Raw genomic sequence first — 27869 nt, 5'->3', positions numbered from 1 at the left:
GTTCTGGCTCCCAAGGGGCCATCAGAGGTTTCCCGGGGCTAAGCGTGAAACCATTGAGGATTTTCACAGTTGCAAACTGAGCAGAGCCTGCTGCACTATGTGAAGGTAAAGGGCCAGTTATGGAAATTGATCTATGACCAAAAAAAGATGTCACTACCTCCCCAGAGGCAGGTGCCAAAAATGAATGTTACTGTGTTCCCTAGAATGATGAATGAAAACATTGAATGAAACCTGAGTAATAATTGTGCTAGACTATTTAGTGTAACCTGTGACAAAGAATCCATTAAACCGGGACTATTTGGGGGAATACAAGAAAAAAACGTGCTGTTTAATGTGCCATAATCGTGGGGCGCCTGGGTGGCACAGTCAGTTAAGCGTCCGACTTCAGCCAGGTCACGATCTCGCGGTCCGGGAGTTCGAGCCCCGCGTCGGGCTCTGGGCTGATGGCTCAGAGCCTGGAGCCTGTTTCCGATTCTGTGTCTCCCTCTCTCTCTGCCCCTCCCCCGTTCATGCTCTGTCTCTCTCTGTCCCAAAAAATAAATAAACGTTGAAAAAAAAATTTAAAAAAATAAAAATAATGTGTCATAATCGTGATGTACATTTTCTCGTTCCACCATCTCAAAATTCCTCCGAGGTAGTATTATAGCTGCTGGTTTCTTGAAGCAGGTATGTTAAGTAACTGGACAAAGGTCACACAGCTAGGAGGTAAAAAGCCAGGATTTTGACATTCTGGTGATCTACGTTCATTCCATATCATGCAGCCTCGTGGATGCTCGAAGACTGGCCTAATCAGAAGGAGGAGGCAAGTGAGATCACAGACAAAACTGCCAGGGATGGAAGTATCTGGGTGAGGAGGATGCAGAAAATGGATGCAGGAAAGCAAGAAAAGAAAGTGGAAGAGGGAGATGTTGAGAAGACTATATACCTGCATCGGATCATCCTAAGGCCTCACAGCTTACAGAAGAAATCAAGATGAGCACAACTCCCTGGTCCGTGAGGGAGAAGGGGTCGTGGAAGAGGCAGTTGGCAGATGTGTATCGGGAGGGCTGAGCCGGCAGCAAGGTGAGATAAATCTGAAAAATAAATTTTACTACGCTTTTTACCTTGCTGGTTGGTTGGTATGCTATGGAGTGGAGAAAAAATTATAACTTAATAGTTAGCCAGACTGGAGTTAACGTTTCTGCTTATTTGTGTATGTGTGCTTTCCCCCTTCCTGGCAGATCTTTTGTTCTGCCCCATGTACCCAGGTGATTCTTTAGATAGTTGGCCTCTATGTCCATTCATACCGCAAGATCAAAAGGGAAGATGATTCCCAAAGCACTGTTCTGGGACACTGAATGTCACCAAACCTCACACAGAATTATACCAACTTTTCTTTTCTTTCTATTATCACTTAACTTCTGCCTCCTCAGAGAGGCAGTTCATCTTTATTTTCGTTTAGAGGTAAAATATTTTCTAACAGCATCAATGAAACCACATTCAAAGTCGATGACGACCCACTTTTCATTTTTTAATTTTTTTTTATTATTTTCCTTCCGGCTTTTTTAGACAGAAGACAAATGTGAGTTCTGTTTGGCACAAAGTGACTATTCACAAATCTTTTTATGTATTTCTTTCTCCTTCAGCCATTGACAAGTGCCTGACAGCTCCAAACTCCCTCAACATCGAACCAATTAGACAGATGAAACCCTCAGAGACAGGGAGGTTGTTTGAGATGTAGACGGTTACATATTTGTGGTGGGGGCGGGGGACAGGCTAGGGTCTCGATATCTACAGTTAGGCTGTGATAAGAATGATGTTCTCTCCCCTTGGTCAGCCAAGCGTTTTCTACAGAATGAGTGTCCTCTCCAGAGGAGAAGGAAGACAAAAAGATGTAATGAGGTACTAGGGAAAAGCAGTTCTCCCTGGCTGTGGCCATGGCCTGGTTTGGAGAAAGTGAAACTAATTTGGGCAAAGTCCTGTCCTGTTTGTCCTGTCCGTTCTGTCTGTGAGGCCCTGGGGCAGAGGCAAAAGGTCGCGCATATTGGACTAGAATATTAAGGAAAGAGGAAACAAGGTCTAAAGTGAGACTGTGGGGTCCGGGATATTTCCAAATTTAACAATTTTTTTTTTCTGCTTTAGGAATTGCTCTTTCAACTCACCTTTTCTTTCTTCCTTCCTTCCTCTTCCTTCCTTCCTTCCTTTCTCCCTTTCTTTCTTTCGTTCTTTCTTTCTTTCTGTGAAGTTTCCGAGAAGAAAAGGCAATATTTGCTCTAAGTGCTACAATTTACTTCAAGCTAACTGGGTTCTGAACATGAAAGCCCTTTTTACTTTCACAGCAATTTAAAATACTAACAGTGATAATGGAGTGTTTTCATACTAACTGGTAGGGTCCCCACTTAAAGCTACATAACCCTTTGAGACCCGAATTTCTCCTCTCTTATCAGAGACAATCGGGGCCTTGCCCAAGGTCACACAGCTGGTAAGTGGCAGAGTCTAGGGATTTGTCTTCCGCCACACCTGTCACCACAATTCTCCGGTGTGAGCAGCCACTTTAGATAATTCTCAGGTACGAGCCGCTTTGGGCTCAATGTGACAAGGACACGCTCCGCAGCCTCCCACAGGGGTGTTGTGAGACCCTTCCACAGACTTGAGTTCTTCTTCCCTACCAGTGCGGCCAGAGCTACAAACAGCTGAATTTCTTTATCATCATTTTAGAAATGATAAAAAAAAAAAAAAATCCAAAAGACATTTTATTCCTCATGAAGAATTGGCAGTCTTTATTTATGAGGGATGCGTTCTGGAATGTTCTGCCTTGGTGAGTGAGAAGGAGACTTTCGTAGAACTGAAAGCAAAGAAGAAATGGGGATAAGTGAAGGAGAGCTGAAAGGAGGATTTCAAGTGAGATTGGGACTCTTCACTCTTATTCCTCCTCTTCTTCAGCTTAGGAGGTCTCTGCCTCCCTGCTCCTGGGAGAAAACAGGGGCTATAGCCTTTTAAGTCAAACAGAACTTGGCTCAAATCCTAGCTCTGGTGAGAACTGTTGAGGAAGCTATTTAATCTCACAGAGCCTCATGTCTTCATCTGTAAAATGGTGATAATATTATTACCCTCTTTGTTGGGTAAATGGGGGGGGGGATTGACGAAATTATGCAGTGTTTCTCCAAGCATACCACTGGTGGTAACAAGAGGGTTTTCTGGTGATACGGTCGTATTTTAATGTAATATTTATGATACAACAAACCCATTATTTCACAGGTCTTATTGCTTAGTGCAAGGCTAAGTAAAAAAAAAAAAAAAAAAGCAAACCAATGTAAAGCCTATTTTAATAAAATGTTGAATGTGCGATGTAGAGCTGGCAAAAAGGGGCAGAGGGAGGGAACGACTGTCAGGAAGCCCTGAACTGATGCTTATGAAAGCTGCTGGCTCAGCCTCCTCTGCTCAGGGACGCGACTCCTTTCCCACTCCTCCTGGTAAGGGGCGAGGGGGGGGGGTGCGCAATTCTGGACAAAGAAGCAGAAAGACCCAGGGTGGATGGGCCAGCTGCGTTCCCTTGGGGACCTGGAGCGAGCTGCGCTGTGTGGAGCCCCTGGAATTTCACCACCCGCTGCTGCCCTCTGGTGGTCATGTGCTGTCGCAGCATCCCAAGGAAGTTAAAGTTAGACCCACAGCGATTTAGCACCCAGCACTTGTGCACCTCCCTTTCTGACACCCTTTTCACCTCTTCCCTGTCCTGCACACCCACCCCATCAGTCCCACATGGCCTACCCTCCCCAAAGAGTCACTTCCTCAAGCCTAGACACCACAACACCTGTTCCCCAAACTCCTTACAAATCAGTAGGGGATGTTCTGATTCTCAGATGTGAACAGTTGAGCTTAGGTTTCCCAGGAAACTCTTGTTTTAAAGGAGAAACTGGTTTAAAAACCAAATGAAGTCAAATCAGCAGAAAGCAGCTATATTTTATGATGGGACCTTTCCTTGGCTCCCACCTTTCTCTGTGAAATAGATGCTTCTAAGTAGGCACTAGGTCCAAAAGACAAAATCCTTGTATTTCTTTCCAGAAAATTCTGCAAGAAACTTTCAAAATAGTTTTACAGCTGGCATTATAGCTACATTATTTTTCTTGAGTCTGAAACCCCCAAATAGTAGTAGTTTTAAAAAGATTAAAAAATACTTATCTCTCACATAAACAGAGGCAACCTAGGGCTGGTATGGTGGTGGCCTGATCACCGGGTTCCTTCTTTCTTGTTGTTCCATCTTATTCAACACATGGCTTCTACCTTGTGGCCCAAGATGACTGCTCCAGCTCCAGACCTTGGATCAGCATTCCAGTCATTGGTCTGAGGAAAGTGTGCATTTTCATCCTTTAAAGCACTCACCACTTTCCTTTACATCCTGCTGACCAGGACTCAGACATGAGTACATTGTAGGAAGTGTAACTTTTTTTTTCCTGAGCAGCCTTGTGCCCTGCTAACTTTGGCATTGTATTACTGAAGAATGGGAGAATGGATTCTGGACACAATTAGAATCTCCTCCGCAAGAATATTGCTGGGGTTGTGAGAAACACTCAGACTCAAGTAGGATTGGATCCAACGACTAAAGTCAGCCTCGTCTGTATTTCTTCTGCCATTGTGAAATGCCCCTGGAGTAAGGGTTAGTGCTTTAGACCTGCAGCCCAGGGTATTGATGTTCTAGTTTTGGCTCCACTGCAGGCCAATGTCACGGCCTTGAGAGAGAAGTCTAATGTTCCAGGCCTCAGTTTCTCTGAAATAGGTTAGCTAATTTGATCTCCAGGGTCCTTTCCTGCTCTAACATTATGACTTCTTATAGCCCTACCTTGGCATCTATAATCAAGCAGTTAAATAGAAAATGAACATACCGTTTTTCCTACTAAATGCTATGGATAAGCAAGAATAGATAACCAATTGCTAGCCCTAACTGTCCTTTTAGCCTTGTCATCCTTCAGCAGGACTCCTTCATGCAGGAATTGGTTGGAAATGCAGTTGTGGACCAGGAGATGCACTTTATTTTCCCATGGCACTTTGGAAGCAGAAGGGCTAAAGCAACAGACAAGGAAGCTTGTGGTTGTAAAGTCTCTGTTTATATCCGGTGGTAGTGGCTGCAATTGCTTGTCTCAAACTGCTGGGATAGGAAACATCTGTAGCCAATTGATAAAGAGGGTATCTGCTGTGCGCACTCTAATCTTGAGGAAATGGGGATCCCAAAGTCACCTGGATTAGCCACAGACCAGAAAGGAGCCCTTTTAGAGTTCCTTTCAGTTGCTGAGGCACACGATGTTTGAAAACCCCCTCCTGCTCCGTCCCAGAGGTAGAAAAGCATAAGTCACCATTGCTCGACTTCCTTAGAAATAGCCAATGAACGCTAGCATCTGGGCCTTAATAAGTGGCTAATCTGTAAACACAAACACTGCTTTGTCTGCTTCTTGGAGCCACATAGGGAACAGTTTGCCGGTTAATCACCAGAGCTATGAGATATTACCCGTCTAGCTCTAGGTCACAGAGTGGATGAGCTGCGTGGTGGCAGGAAGAGGACACAATTGGACACCCAACCAGGGAATGAGGCACACATTGCCACTTGCCTATGAGGCCCCCAGCCCAGGGTGAGCATTGCTCCTGACTTGAGAAAGGCTTCCCAGAGACTGGCAGAGGCAGGGAATGAGAACGGGCACTCCCAGGTGTAGCATCTGGGGTAACATCTTTTTTTGCCAGGATGACTCCTTGGGGTCAGGAAGACCATGCCTGGAATCAAAGAAGAAGGGATCTAGAAAGTTCTAGAGCCAGGCAGGGTAGCTCTGAAATTCCAGTACAAAGAATCTGGCTTCAGCTAAATGACAGCGATTTCTTTCCTGGAGCTGGCCAACATTTGAACTCTGTCTACCTGACTGGTGGCTTAGATCCTTTATGTTACTCCCACTGTGGTGTGAGTCCTCCAAACACCTCTTTCTTGAATGCCACATAACTGATATTGATAACTGATATTTATTGAGTTCTCACTTGGTAGTTACTGGCCTAGGTACTAGGTAGTGTCCTAACATTTTCTTATTTAACCTCACAACTACTATTATACCCACTTTATAGGTAAGCTGACTGAAGCACAGAGAGTTTAAGTAACTTTCTCAAGGCCACACAGCCAATTCCCAGCATAGCCAAGACTCGAGCCCAATGACATCTGGCTCTGGAGTCCATGCTTCTAACCATGCTGCTTCTCTCTTCAACAAATATTTATTAAGCACCTACTATGTACAGGTACTGTGCTTGCTGCTACATATAATCCTGGGGTGGACACCTAGTTTTCCTGCTCTGACCTGGACCAGGGCAGAGGCACAACTTGGACACCAGCAGAGTAGATCCAGAGTCTTGATTAGAGACATTTTTATTTTGGACAGAGTGGAGGGCACAGGGTAGGTCTGCATCAGTGCTGGTTGTTTATGCTGTGATCTGTTCTGATGGGCGTCCATGCCCTACTAGTTGTAATTACTTTGAATATCGCCCTTGCCCACACAAAGTTAAAAAAAAAAAAATGAGCTTGAATGCTTGAGTTGGTCATGAGCGCACAGCTCCTGCAGTCCTCACTATTCCCTATTACCTTCTTATTTGCCTCTTCACTCATTTTGGCTACTATCTTCCATCTGAGTTCATAACTCCTACCCCATCCCTTTTGCATCCCAAGTCAGGCCCTGCATTGGCTCCCTAGTTCCCTGAAGGCTAGGTGGAAAGACTCCGAGTGGGCCTGGGGAAGGCATTTAGAGCTGGGGGAGGTGAGGTCAGATGGGCAGGGAGTCAATCCTGATTGTGTTGAAGTGATATTTCACGTTGTGAAATGCTATCAATACGTCATGGGGTACAGTGCCTATTGGTGAGTTTGTCCGCTCCTTGGTATAATAAGGAAAACAAGAAGTCAGAGGGCAGGGGAGACACAAGGGCAAAACACAAAGTGTATGAACAAGGAATAGTCATTGAGGGAATGAGATGCTGCCTGTCTGCCCAGAGCCCTTCGATCTGCCTGGGGGTCCTTTTCCTCCTTCTAGTCTAGCTCACTTGCTACTTCCTTTGAAACTCCCAGAAAGCTTACATCTTCCTTCTTAGGGCACATTTATTTACTCTATTTTATTTTAACAGCAGCCAACACCTACTGAGAGCTTCCTGTGCACCAAACACTGGTTTGAGTACTTTACTACTGACTCACTCAGTTATTACAGCAGTGCTACAAGCCAGACATATCATAATGGTGCTCAGTGTACCGATGGGGCAGACTGAAGTGCAGCCATGTTAGGTAACTTGCCAAAGTCAGACAGCTGTGAGCGGGAGAAGGGGGTTTCACTGCAGCCACTGGGGCTAGGAGTCTGTGCTCTCACCCACTGTGCCACACTGCCTCTCTTGGCTTCGTCTGTTCGGACATCAGTCTGTTGGACTGGCCTGTGTGCTTCCGGAGCTTGGTCTTACTTGAGTCCCCATGTCCAGTGCATAGTACCTGCCCCTCTGGAGGGTTCAGTAATTAAGCCAGCACGTACATAAGCACCATGTTATCTTTAACAGAGACATTTTCGTTCAGAGATTTTCAGGGTGAATCTTTCTTCATATCTTAGGACTATCTTGGGCAGCATGCTGTTTCTTTGAGGGAGGGCTCCAAAACCAGGGCTAGAAATGGGCTCTTCATTTGGAGAGGTTGCACAGCTAGAGCTTAGAGCATCTACAGATTTCCCCCTCTATCTGAAAGTACAGTGTTCCTATGAAACCTTTCATAAGCCAAAATAGCGTAAAGCAAAGAAGCAATTACCACTTATTTATATGGAGAAATTTTGAGTGTTCCCCAGACTCAAAAAGTAACCTTTCATAGGCTTTTCTGATGCCTTCGGGACACTTCTTGCTAACAAATACACAGATGTTCGTGACACAGTTCAAAGCTATGGTGGCTTGATGCTGAGATGCTGAGTGTGGTTCCTGGGGAAGGAGCTCAGACGGGGGCCCCCCTCATGGCTGCGCTGCCTCTGTAACGGCTTGCTGTCACACAAACACCGAATGCTATTTTTGCTTTTCACCTTTTCTCACAAAAGCAAAACCTCTCTTGGGTTTCTTTCCGTTAGTGAAAACAGGTACTAACGTAGGTCTTTTGCAAAAGCCGAGTGGCATAATGTGAACTTTCAACAAGTGGATACCTGTATGTGATCTCATTTTAAAAGAGGTGCATAAGGGGTGCCTGGGTGGCTCAGCCTGTTAAGTGTCCGACTTCGGCTCAGGCCATGATCTCATGGTTCATGAGTTTGAGCCCCACGTAGGGCTCTGTGCTGACAGAACCCTCTGCCCCTCCCCCACTCGCACTCTACCCCTCTCTCTCTCAAAAATAAGTAAACATTAAAAAAAAAAGTGCATAGGGACCATTGTGAGGCAGCTTCCAATGGGTAAGTTGGGGATGGTTTGAACGTCAAAATAATTAAAGACAACCATGGGTTATAAAGTATTGAAAAATTGCAATCCACTCATCCATACTAGGAAAGAGATAAAGGGGAAGAAAGGGCTCTTGCTTCCAGTAGAAAGCTGTGTGCTGGCTAATACTGTGCAGGATGTGCTGGAGATTGAAAGTTACCAGTTACAATCCTCCACTAAGAGATTGGCCCAGGCAAGAATCATCAATGGTTGCTAAATCTAAATGGAAGTTTTGATGAGGAAGAGGATACTTGCGTGGTCTTAAAGTGCCACTCAAAGATTCCTTATTGCAAGGGAAAAAATAGTAACTGCACCGTGAAGAAGTCAGATCACACCTCGACTGTGCCCCTCCAGTAAGGGGCAGATGGACTTTGTCTGCTTCCAGATGTGATGCCCTGAGAAGGACACAGCATCTCCATAATGTTGGGGTCAGGAATATATAACCTGAGTTTAATGGTGAGGAAACATCAAAAGCCCCAAATGAAAAAATTCTTTTAAAAACAGGAGAGGAGGGGCGCCTGGGTGGCTCAGTCGGTTAAGTGTCCGACTTCGGCTCAGGTCATGATCTCGCAGTTTGTGGGTTCAGGCCCCATGTTGGGCTCTGTGCTCACAGCTCAGAGCCTGGAACCTGTTTCGGATTCTGTATCTCCCTCTCTTTCTCTGCCCTTCCCCTGCTCACGCTCTGTGTCTCAAAAATAAATAAACATTTAAAAAATTAAAAAAAAAATAAAAACAGGAGAGGAAACTAGTAGTCTTCAAAAATATCAGTGTCATAAAAGACAAAGAAAGACTAGGTAAAGTGTGTCAAGTTAAAGGAGACTAATGAGTCCCAGCAATCAAATACTCTAACTGACCCTGATCTCAGGCCAGATCCTGTTCTAAAGAAAATAAAGTATCATACAGAACATCAGTGAGTCCATTAATAAACTAGGGAGAAAGATAGTAGGTTAGATATAATTACTTTACCAATGTTGTATTTACTAAGGTTGGTAACTGTACTATGTTATACAAGACAATATACTCAAAATACACACTAAAGTGTTTAGGAGTCAATGGCCTACGATATACACCCTTTAGATGGGTAGATAGATAGATGGACAGACAGATAATCAGATGAGCAAAATAGGAACTATAGAGGAATATGGAATAAGGGAATAGTATTCTTTGCTTTTCTGTAAGCTTGACATTAAAAAAAGCACATTTGTTTATTTATTTAAACTTTATTTACTTTGAGAAAGAGAGAGAGCAAACAGAGGAGGGGCAGAGAGAGAGAGACAGAGAGAGAGACAGAGAGAGAGAGAGAATGCCAAATAGGCTCCATGCTGTCGGTGCAAAGCCCAATACGGGGCTCGAACTCACCAACTGTGAGATCATGACCTGAGCTGAAATCTAGAGTCAGATGCATAATCAACTGAGCCACCCAGGTGCTCCCCAAAAAGAAAAAAGTTTTAAAAGGCAAATACATGCTACTGTGATGCAGAGATTGTGGAGGGGAAAGGGCAGAAGCAGGGCAAATGGTTAGGGTGTCATTGCAATAACTGTAGGTAAGAGAAGACAGTGGGTTAGGCCAGGACAGTAAGCGGAGAAGGGGCAGGAAGTGCCCAGGTTCTGGATATGCCCTGAAGGTAGAGCTAATGGATTTGCTAATGCATTCATTCCTTGTGGAGCTGAGAGAAGGAAAGGAAACCCGAGGAGAGACTTGAGGATTCTGGCCTGACCAACTGGGGGGAATGGAGTTGTGAATAACTGAGATGTGGAAGATGAGGGAAAGAGTAGGTTTGAAATGGAAGATCATGAGTCTGGTTTTGGACACGTGCCTGGTTAAGTGGATTTATGGAATATATGATCTAACTTTAGGTAAGCTAAAGCTTATAAAATGGATAACTAGCCTTAAAAGATTCTTCCAAGGTAGCCACGAATCAAAGATAAACTTAATAATGTGAGCACAAAGTGAATTTTCAAAACAAGTTTGCATTTTTGGTGGGTAGGACTCTCAGTGGGGCCAGCAATGACAACCCTTAAAATCAACTGGGGGGGTGGGCTAAATGGGTGATGGGGTGATGGGCATTAAGGAGGGCACTTGTTGGGATGAGCACTGGGTGTTATATATGTGACGAATTACTGAGTTCTACTCCTGAGCCAAGACTACACTGTATGTTGACTAACTTGAGAAAAAAAGAAAAAAGAAAAGAAGAAAAAAATCTTTAATCATCAAAAAAAAAAAAAAAGCAACTGTTGATTATAAGCTGAACTTAGAATCAGACCCCAGAATAACTGTAATACAAGGTGTTAAGCCAATATTTTTAAATATTTTAAGTATAACAAAGCAATCACATTGCTCTTATCAAAAACAATAAAATGCTTTTATTATACATTTTAATATAATTTATTATTAGGTGAATTAATGTCTATTTCATCTTTAATTCAACCCATTAAAATGTCTATTTTTAGTGTATGTTCTATCATGTAAATAATATATTCATAAGTAGTACATGTATATAACATACATAAATATACATAAATGGCTGGGGGGTACATGCTCAAAAATTCAACATGTGTGGAGATCAGAAAAGTTTGGAGATGCAAAAACAATAAAAGCAAAAATAAACAGGTGGGACTACATCGAACTAAAAGCCCCTGCACAGTAAAGGAAACCATTAAATAAGTTAAAAGTCAACTACGGAATGGGAGAAAATACTTGCAAGCCACAAATCTGATAAGGGTTAATATCTAAAATGTAAAAGTAACTCAAACAGCAAAAACAAAATAACCCAGTTAAAAAATGGGCCAAGAATCTGAATAGACATTTTTTCCAAGGAAGACATACAAATGGCCCATGGGTCCATGAGAAGGTGCTTGCCATCACTAGAAATGCAAATAAAAACCACACAGAGATATCCCTTCATACCTGTTGGGAGAGTTATCATAAAAAAGACAAGAGACAATAGATGTTGGTGAGGATGTGGAGAAAGTGGAACCCTCTTACACTGTTGGTGGGAATGCAAACCGGTGCAGCCACTGGGAAAACATTATGGAGGCCCCTCAAGAAATTAAAAATAGAATTACCATATGATCCAGCAATCCCACTTCTGAGTTTTTATCCAGAGGAAATACAGTCATTATCTTGAAGAGATATCAGTATTCCCATGGTCATTGCAGTATGTTGTTCCTATAGTCAAGTTGTGGAAACAACCTAAGTGTCTGTTGATGGACATATACATACATATATACATATATACATACATATACATACATATATATATACATACATATATATACATACATATATATATACATACATATATATACATATATATACATATATACATACATATATACATACATACATATATATACATACATATATACATACATATATATACATACATATACATATATACATACACACATATATATACATACATGTATATACATATATACATACATACATATATACATACATATACATACATATATACATACATATACATATATATACATACATACATATACATACATATATATACATATATATATACATACATATATATATACATACATATATATACATACATATATATATACATACATATATACACATATATATATACATATACATACATACATACATACATACATACATATATACATACATATATATACATACATATATACATACATATATATACATACATATACATATATATACATACACACATATATATACATACATGTATATACATATATACATACATACATACATATATACATACATATATATACATATATACATACATATACATATATATACATACATACATATACATACATATATATATACACATATATATATATTTATATATACATACATATATATATGTATATTTATATATAATAATATTTAGACATACACAATGTAAGGATAATACATATTATATATTAATTGAATGCATTCTATAAAATAATTGAATATTATTCAGTTTTAAGAAATAAAGAAATCCTGCCATTTGTAGATTGACATGGATGAACGTGGAAGGCATTATGCTAAATAAAATAAGCCGGACAGAGAAAGGCAAATACTGTATGGTATCACTTACACAGAGAATCTACAAAGAAAAAAATAAATTAAGAACGTCGAACTCATAGAAACAGAGGTAGAATGGAGGTTCCTTGGGGCTGGGGGGAGGATTAGTAAAAGGGTACAAACTTTTGGTTTGAAAACAACAACCAAAGAACAAAATTTTAAAAAAGGAAAAATTTGGAGACCTCTATAACCTACAATGCAAATTCCAGGGGTAAAGCTGTTACCTATGCTACCGTCTGTTCCATCTTCCAGCAAAGGTACAGTGTGGTTGGAGTAGTGTCATATCAGACCCACTGCCCGGTACCCAGCTCAGTGAAAATATATCGAGTGCAGTAACAAGTTCTGTCCACAGCATGTGAGTGACGGCATGCCATCTAATAGAATAGCGTGCAACTTCTAAAAAGAAGAGACCATTTTGGATTGATGAAGAAAGACGCCCAAGATGTAATAAATGAAAAAAAGCGTGGTAGAACAGTGTGGTGTCAAATAAACAAGCATATATATGTGCCTTTATATTTATAGAAGACTTCTGGTAGCAGTGGGCAGTGGTTACCTCTAGGAAGTGGTACTAGTTAGAAGAACCCTCTTTTACTTTGAATTTCAATTTACTTATTTAAAAAAATTTTTTTATTTTAGAAAGAGAGAGAGCACGAGCTGGGGAGAGGGGCAGAGGGAGAGAGAGAGAGAGAGAGAGAGAGAGAGAGAGAATCCCAAGCAGCTTCCATGTTGTCAGCGTGGAGCCCCATGCAGGATTTGATCCCACAATCCTAGGATCATGACATGAGCCAAAATCAAGAGTCGGATGTTTAACCGACTGAGCCACCCAGGCACCCCTCAATTTACTTTTTAATATATTGTTTAAATTTAAAAATATATTGTAAACATGCATTAGTTCAATTTTTTTTTTTAATTTTTTTTTTTCAACGTTTATTTATTTTTGGGACAGAGAGAGACAGAGCACGAACGGGGGAGGGGCAGAGAGAGAGGGAGACACAGAATTGGAAACAGGCTCCAGGCTCTGAGCCATCAGCCCAGAGCCCGACGCGGGGCTCGAACTCCCGGACCGCGAGATGGTGACCTGGCTGAAGTCGGACGCCCAACCGACTGCGCCACCCAGGCGCCCCCTTTTTTTTTTTTAAAGCATTAGTTCAATTTTTAAGAGTTTCTAAAATTTCAGGCTTTTGAAATTCCTTTTATGATTTTATTATTATGAGATACATACTGTTTTGTACTAAGATGACCATGACAACACGGATCAAAATGGCGTAAGATTGAAAAAATAAAAGGTGTAAGATTGGCAATAATCTAAATGTCGAGCATTAAGGGAATGGTTAAGTAAATAATGGAAAATTGACTGTAATATAATGTGGTATTTAAAAAAAAAAATCAATATTCTGAGAATTTCAGCCAGATGGGAAATGCTGACAATATACTAAGTGAGGAAAGCAAGATCTATGTAAATTCAGTGTTAATATCAACGATATTAAAAATACATAGAAAAAAAAAAGCCTGGAAGAAAATATCCCCAAACGATAACAGTGGTTGCCTCTGACGGTGAGATTATGGGGGATTTTTCTCTTTCGGGACCTGTGTATTTTCATCTTCCTTCCCATTTTTGTGCAACGAGCGTGCATTATTTTGTAATGTGAAAGAAAAAGAAAGTAAAATACTGAGAAAACCATTACATGCGTTCCTGGCATGAGTCAGGAGCTGAATTTTCATGTTTAAATTAGTTTCAGAAACACAGGAGTGGTTTCTAGGCAACCTGCTTGGGAAATCATGCTCCTTTCCTTTGTTGCTGTAGTGTGTGTGAGGGTCTCAGAGAAAATGTAGGAGATGAATCTTTGTGAAAGCAGACTCCTGCTAAGGAAAAACAACTTTGGCCACTCCGTTTCGGTCACGGAGACTTGAGTTATCGTGACCCCAGAGACACATAGGGACCCGAGTTTTGTGCGGTTTTTGTGTCAGGGGGTTGTGTGTGTGTGTGAGTGGGTATGTGTTTTGGCAAATGAGTGATTGATTTTAATGACGATTGCCATAGGTAGGTACAATAGCTATTCAAGTCTCTGCCTGTGGTGTGAGAAATGGGTAGGGGGTGGGGGGCGGGGCGGGGCCGGGAGGCATAAGAACCCAGACCAATAACCCCAGGTTGAGGGCTTTCCTGAGAATTCAGGGCTGTGAATTCAGACAGTGAGTGGCAAGGTTTTACAAGACGGATTGCAGCTCAAGATGTGAAAAGATTGCCTCATCATCATGTGAACCATTTACTATCATTATAGACAATCCTGCTGAGCCAAAGGGCTTTAATCAGGAGGAAACACTGAAAAATGGAATCGGAGCTAAGAAACCCTTGGCCTAGTCTGATGGCTTGTGGAGGATGGGATGAGTTAAGAATGCTTTTTAGCCTCAAGGGAGCCATGTTCTTTACTAAGAGTTAGCAGAAGGGGCAGAAGGTATTGTTTTCAGCTCACAGTGTATGTTTTGTAGACCCTGACTACATTTTTCATCAAGAATGACATGCATTCTGCTTGATAAATGGGGTCTGAGCTTAGATTCTTGCTCCTAGGCCCCCTAGTGGTTGTCTTTTGCAATTAAATAAATTAAGTGAGTAGGTAAATAACCATTTGGACAATGATAGCATTTGTCTAAGGGTTATGCCTTTGACTTTGGCAACTCCCAGACTTTGTCAAAGCACAAGAGGGGTGGTTGCAAATCAGGATCTCTGCCTCAGGGAGGAAAGACCCATTTCCTAATAGAAGGTGGGACAGGAGGGCAGGAATCTTCCAAAGTGGATGGTAATGAGCTTATTCTGTCTCCGCACTTTTTCTTTTTTTTCTGTCTCCACACTGCTGAACCCACATCCTGCATTCCACTTAGTAATAGTCCACTGGGTCTGCTCACCCCTCCTTTAGGGTGACAGACACCTGGAGGGTAAAGGAAGAGGGGGACTAATATTTACTGACCCCCTTCTCGCATGGTAGCTCTTGAGGACAAAACACTTCTCTTTTCATGTTTGTTTGCAGGGCTTAGCACATGTGTTTGTGCTGAATGTTTGCAGTCTTGAATGCTATATGGAGGCCATGAGAAAAGTGAGGTGCAGAGAGGTTAACAAATGTCTGAGATCTCTAGCGAATAAATGGCAAAACAGAAACTCAAACCCCAAGTTCAAAGAATCTACTCTTCTTTCTACCCGGATGTCCCCCAATCTCACCCCATGCCCTCTGGCTTGCTGGCCCAACCTGTCAGGTGAGAGCTATGCTGTCTCTGTGTCTTTTGAGCCATCACCCTGGGGGCCAATGGCTTCTCCCTTCTCTGAACTTCTCTTTGGTAGAGAGTGAGTCACCCCTTTGAGGCATATTCTTCTTGTATTTCTTGTTCAACTCTTGTTTATTTATTTATGATTCAACTTTTCTTAGAAGTTTGTCTTTTTTCTCCATTAGCACCTTGAGGGAAGGGGCAATGTATTAATTTTTCCATAAACTCTCTGCCCAGCATCTAGTAAATATTTGCAATGAGACTAGATTAAGTAGCAGGGCTCTGGTCAGAACTTGCTCCCCGGGGGCCTTTTGTATTAGGAAAATAGCAAACAATTTTAATTTTTATCTAAAAATATTCCTTTTCATCAAAAATAATTAAGCGATGTTTCCCCCCTGCCAAGGGGCTTGCCACCTAAGGTGAGTTAAGTACAGATCTTTCTCTAGGAGCTTAGAATCTTGAGCATATATATAGCTTGACTGTGACTGCACTGCACTGGGGTCAGAAATGGAACCTAAACTCACTTAGCTCCTTCCATTCTGACTGGAATCTGTTGGCTCCCAGGCCAAACACAGGGCACCCCTTCCAAAGCAGAGTTCTGCTCTGACAAGCCGGAACACTGATGGAGCTGGGAACAAGTAGCTGGCTTCTCTACCAGGTACATTTATATCCGGGTTTCTTCTTCTTCTTAAGGCTGCCCTGCAGGGAGCCAGGCTGGCCCAGGTACAGGCAGAGTAAGGTTAGGACCCAAAGCACTCAGCTGCCACCATGCTTTCCCAGAGGACACCAGGCAGTGTCATTCCTCAGGGGAGGCTGACCAAGGCTGCCTGGGGAAGCCTGGCATAGGAAGAGGTGAGCTGGCCGTCAGAAGACCTCTTGACAGACTCTTGTTCTTGCCACAACAATAGTGTATTTCATGAGCATTTATTGGGCTTCTTGTGTATGCCAGGCACTGGGGATACCGAGACAAATAGAGCCTTTGGGAGGTATTCAGTCTGGTTGGGGGAACAACCTTGTAAGCAATTAAACAGTAGGACAGGCATTATAATAGAAGCATGTCTGAGAAACCTCAAGAACATGGAGGAGGAAGCACAGAATTCTGCCCGGAGAGGCTAGAAATATGCTTAATTGATTAGGCAACTCTCAGAAAGAGTCTTCAAAGAGAAGCAATTGTTCAGTGGTTGGGCAAGGCAGGATGAGCACGCTAGACTGAAGGAATGCCATACACGCAGCATGGTGGCAGGAAGGAGTGCTGCAAATCCTTCCTGGCACTAAAGCTATGGGGGGTGGGGGGAAGAGGCGGAGCTGAGAATATGAAGGGCCTCATATGCTGTGTCTTAGGGTGGAGCTCTGCCCTATGGATGACAGGGGAACATGGAAGGATTTCGAATGGGGTGCAGGGGGTGTGTCATGGTCAGATGTCAAAAGGTCTACGTAATGACGATGTGAAGGAGGGACTAGAAGAAGAAGAGGCTGAAGTACAGGGACCAGTCCTGAGGTGATTTGCAATAGTCCAGGCCACACTCGCTTGTCATGTGTCAGGGAAGATGAGAAGGGTGGTATGTCCTCAGGAGATGGGACCAATGAAGCCTGGTGACAGATGGGATGTGGTGGTTTGTGAAGGGAGTCTAGGCCAACTCGCAGTTTGGGCATGGAGAAATGGGAATGGTGGCTCCATGCACCAAAATCAGGAATGCGTGAGAGGGTAGGGGGCGGAGGTCAGGGCGACAGATGAGTTAAATTTTGGCCATGTCTAAAGTGCATGTGGGACACCTGAGCAGAGCTATCTAGTAACTGGTTGGTATGCGGGCATCTGAGCTCAGGGAAGATGCTGGTTTTTGATGGAGGAAGGCTGGATCAGGCTTCTCTCTCTGTAGACATTCAATAAACATTGTTTTGAATAGCTAATTAATGATTACAGGGCACTGGGAAAACAGAATGATGTTGCAATGTAAATGTGGATGCTCTCACAGTAATGGACTGATGGTTGCAGAAAAGCTCAAGCTAAATAACACTAATTTTTTCCTGCTATAAATAAACCTTCTTCTGCAGTCGGGGTTTCCAATTACACAGTGAAAAGAAATGCAGCAGTGGAAATGAGGAAGGGGGGCATATGGGAGGCATATCATGCCTGCAGCGTGAAAATGTTAGCAAGTTCCAGCCCAAACGGATAAGGTAGTAATTTGATCTGGTGGAAAAGAGATGAGAGTCTAATGCCCTCGGTCCAAGTACCGGTTTCTCAACTACCTAGTTAGGTGTCTGTGAAGCTCATCGATGTGCAGTAAATGTTTTCTACTTACCTTTAGAGACATAGTCATGTTTTAAGCTCTTTATGTGTGCTATTACTTCATTCAATCCTCAGAACAAACACATGGTGGGTCCTTTATTATGTTTCTTTGCAAATAAAAAACTGAACACAGAGGGTTGAGGTGACTTACTCAAGACCACCCAACTGAAAAATGGCAGTTCCAAGATTTGAACCCAGACAGTCTTGGGCCCAGAATCTGTTAAGAGGCAATTAACTGCTGTGCGTTTCTGCCTCTCCATGTAAAAGAGTTAGGAAATTCCACTGTGCTGGGCTTTTGTGCCCAAAATCGGTGCACAGATTTTGTAAAGGGCAAGAAGCAGAATTTATAGTAAGTCCTAAATTATAGGTGCGTATTTGTATTATGCTCTCCCGTAATTAGTCTTTCAAGGAAGTGGTATTTAAAGATTTGTCCCGTATCTTCTTTTTGGGGAAAGCTCTGGGAGTTCCTAAAATTATGTGACTTTGTGTTTGAAGATGACAGCGGACTACCTGAGCAGCAGTATTGTTCAGCATTAGAGATAACGGTGTATGGAATTCAGCACAAGAATAGTGGTCATGGGCTCATGAGTAGGAGAGACATTGCTTCCATCCCACATCTGCCACTTGGACATGTTGTTGAAAACTCTCCATGTCTGCTTCCTTGTCTGTACATGAGATAACACTAATAACTTAGTGGGGCTATAAGGGTTACAGGGGTACAGAGTTCACAGTCCAGGGTAAGAGAGTCACTGAGTGCGCTAAGCATGATACAAATAGGTGTATGAGAATTGGGGGAGGTGCATTCTAGGAAAAAGGAAGAGCGGAAGGCTTGCTTTGGCAGGGAACTTGAGCATGTGATAGACTACAAGAAGGTTGGTGAGACCATCTCATAAACTTATTAAGCAACTAGCATTCTTTTTGACATCTTCAAAGTCAGCATTTCTCTATCATGCACGTATAACTAATAAAGCAAAACTTATGATTTTAAGGAAATAATTTTCTCCAAACACTTAAGTGTTGATTGCAAGCCTAATTAAGTTCTTCTACCCATTCAACCAAAGTCACAACATGAACACGTTGGATTTCCTTAAATGCATCAAATGTCTTAAAAACCTGATAAAACACACACCAGTTTTGCAATGATTACAGAAATTATTAGGTAAAATTTATTTTTAAATTGCTAATATCATGGATTTAAGGTTGCCTGTTCATCATCTCCATTGTTACCCATATCTTAATTCTTATTTTTATTTTATACTTTCCTCAGATTACAATTTTATACCAACTTATGGTTGCAATACCCATATAGATTACCCCCATCCTCCCCCTCCCCACCCCCCAAAATTTCAGACTAGTCAAAGTTGTGGATTCTGTGATCAAATGGTTGATTCTTAGTGGGGATACCAGACCTAGCAATTCAAACCTGCACAATTAGTCTTTAGGTTGAACCTTTGAAAAAATAATCAAGTCTCCTTTCTGATGTCACAGAAATTTTAAGTTCAAAGGGATTTTGAGTTTAGAAACCAGAAACATATATTCCTTGAAGTTTTCACAATCTCTATTCCCCATCCCACAATTCAGCCATTATCATATATTGATTTGATCTGTCAATATAACTAGCAACTTAGGTAAACTTTATCAGTACCTCATTATAATTATAGAGTCACCTAGAGCCTTGCTACTCACAGTGTGGTCCAGGTACCAACAGCCTCAGCATCGTGTGGGCTGAAGAATCTCAGGTTCACTTCAGATAAGCTGACTCAGAACCTGCATTTTCACAAGACATCCATCCACCCTGTGATTTGACCGCACTTTAAAGGCAAGAAGCACCAGTATAAGGAATTCATCTCCCTGAGGGTGAGGGGTCAAGCCTGAAGTTGGCACTCCCTTTGCAGCACATTCAATTAATTTGTCATCTTGGAACCCAGTGTCTCTCCTTCTTTTCTTATCGTTTGAGACTGTATTTTTAACTGCTAAGATTTTCTGCTACACCGATCAAGAGTAGAGGGCCTGGGACTGAATCTGAGAAGTCCAGCACTGAAGAAGGGGGTAGATGAGGAGGAGTTGCCCGGAAAGCTAGGGGGGAACCAGGCGGGCTTCCCTGTCATGGAAGCCCAGAGCAATGACCTTTCGAGGACATAATATTTGTCAGGTTCTCTTATCACACTGATAAGCGTGTAGTGAGCACTCCCTAAATATTAGCCGTTGTTCCTGCCGTGGTTATTAGTAGTAATTTAAAAATGAAGAATTTAACTTAAATTTAAGATTTGAGTAATTTAAAAATGAGGGGCGCCTGGGTGGCTCAGACGGTTGAGCATCTGACTCTTGATTTGGGCTCAGGTCATGATCTCAGGGTTGCGGCCCGGGCTCCACGCGGGGCTCCACGCTGAGTGTGGAGCCTGCTTAAGATTCTCTCTGTCTCCCTATGCCTCTCTCTACCACTCCTGCTCTCTCTCTCTTTAAAACAGTGATGAAAAAATAAAATAAAAATGAAGAACAGATGCTGTCTTGGGCAAACTGGAAAACCTCAAAAGGAGCATCGTCACAGAGATTTCCCACAAGAGCCATTTTCCCGGGCCTTGGGGGAAGAATCTACAGTCCCTTCCAGGGTGTTGAATGGAGAAGGGTTAATTTTTAGAATGACCTCAGAAAAAAATAAGGTCAAAGGAAATAGTCCATTGGCTTTTGGAGTATTTACATTTCCTTCCGAGGGCAGGATGAGGAGGCACGAGGGAGAGGGTGATAATGTGCATAAACGTATTTTTAAAGAATGCTACAACTTTTCTACCACTCTGTTTACTGACCTTTGACCATAGCACTTCATGCATTTGCTTTTTTTTTTTTTTTTTTTTTTTAACAGAAGCAAATAGTTTGGATGCTGTTTTCAAAATTCCCTGCCCTACAGGAGTGAGAGGTCTAGTCCTGGAAGCCTGGTGAAGAGTTGATTTCTCTGAGACCCTCCTGAAATATTGTTTTGGTCTCGCAGAATTGTGCTGTTAGAAATTGATCCAGCTATGGGATGAGGAAAATATAATGCAGGGACATCCTAGAAAGTATACTGATTAGGACAAACTGACTCTAATAATCTATTTCCTACCTTGAATATGTTAATAGATTGCATTATCACAAGCATTTAGCTATTAGCCTGCAATCCTGGACAGGTGGATGGGTCTCTGTAGATTTAGTATCTGGAGCTGTTGCATCTCAGACCGTTTTGTGCCATCTCTTCAGAACTGGTTAAAAACCACAGATTTTATTTATGACGTTATCCTGAGCGTCTTGTGCGAGGGCCTGCGGGGAGTTTACAGAGACACCTGGTGGTTGGTAAGGTGAAGTACCCTGGCTTTGTTAGATAATAAAGGATTCGAATTGCATCTAAAATTTGGGTAATTTTTGGGGCGCCTGGGTGGCGCAGTCGGTTAAGCGTCCGACTTCAGCCAGGTCACGATCTCGCGGTCCGTGAGTTCGAGCCCCGCGTCAGGCTCTGGGCTGATGGCTCAGAGCCTGGAGCCTGTTTCCGAATCTGTGTCTCCCTCTCTCTCTGCCCCTCCTCCGTTCATGCTCTGTCTCTCTCTGTCCCAAAAATAAATAAACGTTGAAAAAAAAATTTAAAAAAAAAAATAAAAAAAATAAATAAATAAAATTTGGGTAATTTTTGTGGTTGAGAATTCCATTGTTTTTTTCCAAATATTTTAGTAGGATTGCCATCATATATATTTAAAAATTAGACTTTGAATCATAGAGATGATTTTTATAGGCTCCAGCCTCGCTTTCCTTAAAGAAACAATCAACCAAATGAATTGACCAGCACCATCAGCTGGGCTAAATCTAACCAAGGCCAGGACTAGGGTGAGGCAAGAGTGAATTCAAGGAGGCACCATTCAGTAATGAACATATATAGGTTTTTAATGCGATATTTTATTTATTTATTTCTTAAAGTTTATTTTTAAGAGAGAGAGAGAGAGCACGAGAAGGGCAGAGAGAGAGTGAGAGAGAGAGAATCCCAAGCAGGCTCCACACTGTCACCACAGTGCCCGAGGTGGGGCTCAAACTCATGAACTGTGAGATCATGACCTGAGCCAAAGTCTGACATTTAACCAACTGAGCCACCCAGGAGGCCCTTAATGAAATATTTTGAAAAGTCAAAATTAATGCAAAAAGTCTTTATTAACAAAATGTCAAAATTGTAAACGTAGGATCAGTATTGCTGATTTTCTCTTTTATTTCGGGCTCCAATATGGCCAGAAAGACCCTGAGAAGAGTGAAGGTGTCTGTGGACTTATCCCTGACCTGGCTCATTTATGTCAATGGATGCAGGTCCACCCCTCCCCCAACCCATGGTTTCCCTTGTCCTTCCAGTGGCTCTCCAGGTCTCCTCCAATCCAGATCAAGAGTAAGGAGCCTCAGTCAATGGCAGTGCTTGGTGAGAAGAAGAAATGGAGAATAGAAAATTAAAAAGTGGCCCGGGGAAAAAATTGGGAATTCTGTCTTCCGGTTCTCCTGCTTGACTTATCAGGACCCTCCTTCCTCTACCTTCCTCCCAAACATGCTTGTTAGAAACAGGGAACATTCATTCCCACTGAGCTGCGTTTTGCGTTTTGCTAGGTAGCACCAAGGGCAAGTGAGAATGGAGGTAGTGCTCTGGTGAGAAACCCCTTCTCAGGCCTTTTCTGTTAAAAAATTTTTTTAATGTTTATTTTTATTTTTGAGAGACAGACCGCAAGCGGGGGAGGGGCAGAGAGCGAGGGAGACACAGAGTTCACAGCAGGCTCCAGGCTCTGATCTGTCAGCACAGAGCCCCACGCGGGGCTCGAACCCACGAACCATGACATCATGACCTGAGCCAAAGTTGGTCGCTTAAGGACTGAGCCACCCAGGCGCCCCTAGATCTTTTCTGTTTTAATATATCCCTTTAGTTCCCCTGGACCAGGACCAGGGTGGGGGTGGGGTGGGGTAAGCAAGGATCTGGGTCCAGGGTGACCTGCTGCTTCTCAGGGGGTGCGCACTTGTGTGAGATGTTGGTAGCCAGAAGCTCTCAAAATAGCCTGGGAGGGTGTGAGTTTACTGCACGGTGCCGTCTCTGCACTTCCGCTTCCCCTTCGTGAGGCCCGGCAAAGGCAGAAGCAGCTCGCTATAGTTAACAGAAGTGACCCCTCCTGCCTCCTCCCTGCTCATCTCTCACCTAACCCTTGCACTGTCATCAGAGAGATGGTCACTGGAAATCGCAGGAAAATATGGTGTAATTGTAACCACGTGAGCTGCTAAGAGAGGGGAAGTAAAGCCCGTGGGGTGAGAACATACTGAGGCAGGAAGGGATCAGAAACTCAAGAACAAAGGGAAATTTCAGAAAGTCCCACGAAGCAAGTGGCTTAACAAGGAGTCCAAAAGGGTCTTATAGATAGGGTCTCCTCTTCACATGGTGAAGAAATCCCAGAAATAAGAGGAAGCCCAGGGGCGCTCATCTTAAACAACTGTGTAAAGTTTTATGGCTTTCAAATATATTCCCTTAGAGGGTTTCAGGGAGAACAGTGCACCTTCTGACAATGCACTGACACCAGAGCCTGCCATGGTCTCCGGATCATTCACCCAGACACATCGGATACCCTGTCTCGTGTATCAGCTGTTCTCCTGACCCAGAAAATTGCATATCCCTTATCACCTGCTCATGTCTCTTCATGAACTTGGCTCTTCTGTTGGCAACATTATGGGTCTCTTTTTACCAGTGGAGGTTTTGCTGACTACCAGAACCCCTGTGGTTCAGCAGGGGAGTGGCATTAATTTTTTTTTTTTTGAGTGGCATTAATTTTTATTGCGAGCCTGCTCTATGCCAAATATGTGCTTGGAGCTTTATCTGTTTTCTCTTTAATCCTCAAAATACCCTTTTAGGTAAATATTATAATTATCATTTTTCACAAATGAGAAAATTGAGACTCAAGGAAATTATGTGAGTTGCTCAAGCTCATTCAGGTAACTAGTAAGGGGTGGGGCCAGGACTTGAACCTGGGCCACAGAACTCCTCCTACATCTTTATGGGTTTTTGTTGTTGTTAGATTAAGTCAGCAGAGACAGGGGAGAGATGCCTTCACTCCCTCCTCTTGCATCCATGGCAGATTCTGCTAACTGATCTTGGCATATGTTTTCCTGAGCTGGGACAATGTATAAGGCACAGGATATATTTAGAGAAGTAGAAGTTATGATCTATGTTCTCAAGGACTTTTGCCTTGACCTAGGTTAAAATATTACATAATACCAGAATAGTAATGTAAGGCTGCAAATAACACCCTAGCCATAAGTGCTAAAAAGATTCTGGTAAGCTTATGAATCATAGGATCCACCATCCTTTGTGTGAGAGCTGGCTGTCTCCCAACTTTTTAATTCCCTGGATTTCTTTTCTCATTTTAGATATTACTCATTTATTCAATCAATCAATATCTCCTCTGAACCTGAGAGTAGAGCACGGAACAAGGCCATATCCCCACTCTCATGGAACTTAGTTTCTAGTAAGGAGACAGACTATAAACAAGCAAGCGCACACATGCACGCACGTACCTCAGCTGGCCATAAGTGCCATAAGAAAAGTAAAGCAGGAAAGATATAGAGAGAGGGTTGGAGTGCTACTTTGGGGAGGGTCCTCAGGGAAGGGCTTTCTGAGAAGGTGGCGTTTGAGCTGAACCAAGAAGGAAGAGGGAGGGGGAGTTGGGAGGATGGGTCCAAGGACGCCCCAGGCAGAGGGAACCACCCCGAGCAGGGGTGGTGTGTTTATGGAAAAGCAAAGGAGACCAGTGTGGCTGTGGTGGAGGAAGCAAGGGGAACAGTGTTAGAGATGGGAAACCAGAGGTCTTGCAGTCACTAGCAAGGATTTTGGCTTTTACTATGGGTATATATACACCACATCTTCTTTATCCATTCATCAGCTGATGGATATTTTGGGCTCTTTCTATAATTTGGCTCTTGTTGATAATGCTGCTATAAACATTGGGATGCGTGTGTCCCTTTGAATCAGCATTCTTGTATCCTTTGGATAAATACCTAGTAGTGCAAGTGTTGGGTCATAGGGTAGTTCTATCTTTAACTTTCTGAGGAAACTCCGTATTGTTTTCCAGAGTGGATGCTCCAGTTTGCATTCCTCCCAACAGTTCAAGAGGGTTCCCCTTTCTCTGCATCCTCACCAACATCTGTTGTCTCCTGATTTTAGCCATTTTGACAGGTGTGAGGTGGTATCTCATTATGGTTTTGATTTGTATTTCTCTGATGATGAGTGATGCTGAGCATTTTTTCATGTGTCTGTTAGCTATTTGTACGTCTTCTTTGGAGAAGTGTCTGTTCATGGCTTCTGCCCATTTCTGAAATGGGATTATTTATTTTTAGGGTGTTGGAGTCTGATAAGTTCTTCATAACTTTTGGATACTAGCCCTTTATCTGATATTTCACTTGCAAATATCTTCTCCTATTCCATAGGTTGCCTTTTAGTTTTGTTGAGTGTTTCCTTTGCTGTGCAGAAGCTTTTTATGTTGATGAGGTATCAATAGTTCATTTTTGCTTTTGTTTCCCTTGCCTCCAGAGATGTGTCTGGTGTCTTTCTAAGAAGAAGAGACTAGGACACAGATACACGCAGAGGAAAGGCCATGTGAGGACACAGGGAGAAGGTGGTCATCTACAAGCCAAAGAGAGAGGCCTCAGAAGAAGCCAACCCTGTCGGCACCCTGATCTTGGACTTCCAGCCTCTAGAACTGTGAGAAAATAAATTTCTGTTGTTTCAACCACCCAATCTGTGGTATTTTGTTATGGCAGCCCTAGCATACTAATATGTGGGAGACAGGAGTCAGAGATGATGCCCTGGGGTGGAGTCTCTTTTCCGTTGTGGTTACGAAAGTTTGGGAGTTGGGTATTTTCTTCATAATGCTCAGAAGCACCAAGAGAAGTTGTCCTGCTTGCTTTTGCTATGAAGAGTTTCCAGTCTACTATGCACCTCTAGCAGTGCCAGAAGGCCGTGGGGAAGGAGGAAGACACAGACATGTGCAGTTGCACAGGGAGGAACAACCCCGCCATGCTAGCACCACGCTGAGATGCATAGCCCACTGTTCTGTTTTTCGGGAGGTCCTCCTTCCCTCCTTTCCTGAATCCCTTTTGTTGTCATTTCACCGGCATTTCCCCAAGCCAAATGGATTTAGGTACAATTGAGGGGTAGGAACAGAACGGTGCTCTGGGACTCAGTGAAATTGCTACAGCCCTGCCCCCAAGCTCTATCTATCTCATTCATGGGAACCTGAAAGGGACTCACACTTACTTCAGAAACATTCCCCTGCTCTCAGCCCCAGCCTGGCCGCGGCCGCAGGTTCTATCATCATGGTATGTCACCCATAGTTGGGGATTCTGATTCCCTGCCCATGTGGAAGTGAGGAAGCCTCCCCAGCCTCCAGACATCGAACAAGGTTGCCGTGTGCTCTCTAGTTGCCAAATGTTTCTGGCTCTTCCATTCAAAGTCTCCTTTTATGCAAGAGCTCCCTCTCTCTAGGAATTTGAAGGGCCCCTTGGAAGCCTGCACTGGAAAATAGTTTGAATTTCACTGGATGAGCTGCAGTGTCAGCCCCGGCCTCACGACACATCTGCCCTCAACAGGCTTGCACACTGTGATTCCCTTTTCCTTTCGGGCTGCACTCCTTCATCCGGGATGCTGACCCCCATGGCGGTTTTCTTGAGCCTGGGTAAGTGGATGTATGTCAAAGGTCAGGAAACTATGGCCAGCTGTCTATTTTTGTAGATAACGTTTTATTGGAACCCAGCCGTGCTCATTCATCTACACCTTGCGTATGGCTGCCTTCGCAGCACAACTGCAAAGAAGAGTGGTTGCTGCAGAGACCATATGGCCTGCAAAGCTGAAAATATTTACTATCTGGCCCTCTTCAGAAAGCATTTGCCAACCTCTGTGATAGATTTAGATCGGCTAACTTTCACAAAGTGGATAAGAGGATTAAAAAGACTACTACCAAAAAAAAAAAAAACAAAACAAAAGTAAGAAAGCAAACATATAAATCCACTGTGGATTGACAGTAATATTAACATTGCAATAAAAGAAGACAACAAGAAAATGGCAGGGCTGTTACTCTCTCACTTGTAGGGCTGCTTGTCAGATAAAAGGATAATCTTCTAATTAAGTCTGTCAAGAAGTTGGGGTGGGGGTGTACAAAGAAATGGATGGAAAGAAAGATAGATGAGAGAGAGGGAGAGAGAGAGGAATTATGGCTACAGGTTACATGGAAATGCTGGAGTGCATTTCCCCCCTTTAATTATCACTTAACCCTTTTTATGGTCAAGCACTGTTCTTAGGAATTCACATATATTAACTTATTTGATCCTCAAAACAACCCTAAGAGGCAGGCTCTATTTTAGTTGTCCCCATTTTATAGATGAGGAAACTAAGGCACGGAGAAGTTAAGTAATCTGCCGCAAGTTACACAGCTAGTATGTGGCAGGCAGGACTTGAATCCAAGCAGTTCGACTCCAGAGTCTATACTCTTAAACTCTACGCTATCCTGTGTCTCCTGATTATGAAAACAAAGACAGAAACAAATCCCCAAATGTTTGGAGAGCACTGCCTTAGTGGGTAGCCCTCTGGGGAAGGCTTGGCATCCAACTTGGCAGCCCTTATCCCAAACTCCGGTGTGTGGTGAAAGAATTTGGAGACCACCCCCTTTAAAGGGACTTTGAGTTCTTAATTTTGAGACTCATGTCCAGGATGAACCCAGCAAATGTAGAAAGTAGCAGTGAGACAGGTGCTCCTTGCTACCAGTGAAATAGGGTGTGGAGGCCCACGGGGCA

The 27869-nt window shown here is 42.9% G+C and overlaps 1 long non-coding RNA gene across 1 annotated transcript; it reads left to right on the top strand.

Annotated features, from left to right (window-relative positions):
• LOC109499200 lies at positions 1 to 26226 on the top strand. The gene is made up of 3 exons (XR_002156409.3): positions 1 to 105; positions 762 to 1062; positions 25612 to 26226. It is a non-coding gene; the product is annotated as an uncharacterized LOC109499200 (long non-coding RNA).
• The last annotated feature ends 1643 nt before the right edge of the window (positions 26227 to 27869 follow it).

This window comes from Felis catus, chromosome B1 (genome assembly GCF_018350175.1).
Source record: "Felis catus isolate Fca126 chromosome B1, F.catus_Fca126_mat1.0, whole genome shotgun sequence".
Classification (NCBI taxonomy): domain Eukaryota; kingdom Metazoa; phylum Chordata; class Mammalia; order Carnivora; family Felidae; genus Felis; species Felis catus.
Note: the sequence above shows the minus strand (reverse complement) of the source record. Positions and strands in the feature narration are given on the sequence as shown.